Genomic DNA, 3752 nt, shown 5'->3' on the forward strand with positions numbered 1-3752 from the left:
CATATATATATGTGTGTGTGTGTGTGTGTGTGTGTGTGTGTGTTTGTCCCCCAACATCGCTTGACAACCGATGCTGGTGTGTTTACGTCCCCATAACTTAGCAGTTCGGCAAAAGAGACCGATAGAATTAGTACTAGGCTTCCAAAGAATAAGTCCTGGGATCGATTTGCTTGACTAAGGGTGGTGCTCCAGCATGGCCGCAGTCAAATGACTGAAACAAGTAAAAGAAAAAAAGAGTACTTTTTTAAAGAAGAATTGTTCTGCTCCTAGTTACACAGACACTCCCTTGGCTAACAAGCTATAACAGAAGTACGGTGAATCATTGAATGACCTGTAGAAAACCTGTAACAAACCACGTCATTGTCAAACAGTTGAAATAAAAATAAATAAATAAATAAATAAATAAATAAATAAATAAATCTCCCATCTTTCTGCTGTTTCTACCTCTATTTTGCTCTGTGTTCAGATAAATTCAATATGAAACCTGTCTTTTGTCATTCAGTACGTTTCTAATAATAAGTGAACTTAAATGCAATAAAGTCTACGCTATTACAATTTAACAATTGTATAGAGTTGCTCATGAGGAGGCGGAGAAAGATACAGAAGAGGAAAACATGCCGAGAAGGAACTATTTTGCCAATTGCATTAAACATATTTCGTTTTCTTTTCCATCGTTAATTGCTAGCAGGAATTCACTGATAGATATAATAAACGAATTAATCACAGCTGTTTTTATTAAGACGCAGGAAGTATGGAAGCTACGGTAAAGTTACTTGCCAACCCCATCATGCAACAAATGATTTTTTGAAAATATTTCGATGTTGTTGTTGAAGCTTAATATTTTTCTAAACGTCGTAAGAGAATCAATATAACTATTTCAGTCATTCTAAACTCGACAAGTTTGTTTAACTTAACAAAACAAGGTTTTTTTAATGTCTAGAATCACTGCAGCAAAAATTGAAGAACTTGCTTGTTTAAGGGGAAAAACAATTAAACGTCTGTAACCTTTTTCATCTCCCAACACAAAACAATCTTAAAGAACTTTAGACTTCAACATCAGATGATTGTTATAGAGAAACATAAAAAAAAAAAAAAATCTGTAGTTAAAAGGCTATGGTTTTCGAGATGGAGTGGGAGACGAAATTATTGCAGTAGGCGAACAACAAGAACAACAACAGAAAACGGCATCAACAACAAGTCTTTTCTCGAGAGAGAAAAGAATTGCTGACAATACCAGCCATTGGTATTACTGAGTTTTGGATCTGGAGTTCTGGTAGAGGTCCATATTTAAGAAGAGGGACGATACGCTGTATTTTCCATGCAAGAAGAAATACAGTAATCCCTCGACTGTCGCGTGTGTTACGTTGAGCGAAAATTCGCGAAGTAGAAACAGAACTGTACTGTATTTTCAATATTATTTTCATAATTTCTATATATTTATTTTTATTAGAAATGCAAAACAATATCACTGAGGAATCGACGTAAGCTTAAATAATAAATTGCGATAGATGTACCGCGATAGGTGAACCGCGATATGGTAAGGAATTACTGTATGTTAAATTTTAGGAAATTTATTCCCGTTATAAATCAAAATATCTAAGAGGTTTGCATCAATTAATTGGGCAAATTAGACAGGAATAGTTTAAAGAATCTTACCTATCCGATTGACCCATTGTTTTGAGTTTTGAAATGGAACTGTCTGTAAACTATAAATTGGATATAGTTATCTACTTGATCTTATCTGAGAATGCATTCTCTTTTTGTGAGGACTGGGCAACCAGAAATCGCGTGGATCGATGCTTCTGTGTATTTTTGTCTAAGTGTGGCGTTCATTAGCGTAAGCCTCTTAAATCATTATCTTATCTTGAAAGGTTTTCTGATTAAACGTCAGTCCAGTTTAATAAAAATCAAAACTTAATCTACCTATACTGCAGATTTTTTGAGCCATTGATAGCTTAATATTGTTTCCTTTCCTCTCACAAATGTCTTACTGGTTTGCTCATACCGCCATTATTTTTTCAAGAACACTTGTTATAATCACTTGATATTTCAACTGCAATAATATGGATTTATGGTATCCTTGTTACTCCTTCATCTTTCAGCAAAACTCATTGTTTTCTCCATAGAATGTTCTCTTTCTTTCTAAACAATTGCTTGAATAAATACATTTTCTTTCCATTCTTTTTATATCTTCGTCTTTACTCTTTCTAATCACTTTTTGTTTCTGCTTTTCTCCCGTGTATATTTCTGCTGCACGCTAAGCATTCTTATTTTCCGGCTTAGCTCTCCAGTCCTACAATGTCCAATTTTACTCTGCCTGATCTATTGAATAGTCTTGCTTCTACCTCTTTTACCAGTAAATAGAATCTACTAATGTTGCTCTTAGATATAACCCATTATATTATAACAACTTTTCGTGTACCTACTTTCATCAAGTTTGTTTTCATCCTTTTAAAGAAGTGCGCATGTAGCATCACAATACTGCCAAGTTATTCATACGTATAATGATGTTCTGTTCGTTTAATTTTGTTTCTAAGATCTTCCTGATGTTTCTTTTGTATTCCTCTTTAACATTGTCTTTCATTTCTTTCTGTTTCAACATCACTCATACATTTATATGGTCATCCCTCTTTCAGTAATATTATTGTTTTTTTTCCCAAAGGAATGATTCCTTTCGATATCACCCCATTTTACTACATTTTATTACATGTTTTGCACATTGGCCAATTCCCAGAATCCATTTCAGCTTCTTTACTGCATCCAAATGTCTCACTTATTTAACTTGTGTGTCATTTTTTCTTATCCTGTCATTTTCTTTCATATTCGTTTCGTGCCACCTGGTGGCGTTCACACAAACTAAATCTTTTCGTATATCTTAATTCACATTTTAAAAAGCTTAAGGTCATGGGTAAGCAAAACAATGAATGAATTTATCAGTGCAAATAAGTACAGCTAAATTTTGTTTGAATCACGTCCCAATATCTAAATAAAAAACAATTTGCATTGTATTATCCAACAAAGAAAAATACAGTCTATTGAAATGTGATCATCTACTACATTCTTGACAGTAAAGAATTTTGGGAGATGATAGTGAAATAGTCGTTAGTATTCCATTTCAAACAGCAGACATCACATAAACACGTAAACGCACACAGAAAAACCTACTTTTGAACAGAATATGTATTATTGAAATTTCAGAAGTACAACGAATGAAAAGAAATAAATATAATATCATAAAACTATATAAATAAAGAGCTGACTATGAATGTATGTATGAATATATGGCGAAAAATCTATAATTATAAAAGGTTATATTCTTTGTTCTGAATAATAAATAAGAATTTGGATTTGAGCCATGAAACTTGTAATTGAATTGTGTATTATTTTCTAATCATTTCTATTCCACTTGAATTTTCTTCGGTAATTTTCCAAGATTCCTCTGTAAACAAGCAGCAAGTCTTTACTTCCTCTCAAGTCTCCAACAGCAGTATTTAGAATTTTATCCATAAAAAATAGGCTCATGGTATGTTATCTTCTCAGTTGTTCTGCGGAAATTTTGCAGAATTAATTTTGGCGGCACAGCGTACGTAAATGATATTTTATCAAAATACACTGGAAAGTCGATAGCAGCTGTTCATTTATAGAATCGCATGTCATTATGGACAGAAAAAAGGACCAGTTGCCCCAGTTTCAGTTTTTATAGAAATATCAGCAGTATATAAGTATTCGTCTCTGTATATTATCACTATCAT

This window comes from Octopus bimaculoides, chromosome 11, assembly GCF_001194135.2.
Source record: "Octopus bimaculoides isolate UCB-OBI-ISO-001 chromosome 11, ASM119413v2, whole genome shotgun sequence".
Classification (NCBI taxonomy): Eukaryota; Metazoa; Mollusca; class Cephalopoda; order Octopoda; family Octopodidae; genus Octopus; species Octopus bimaculoides.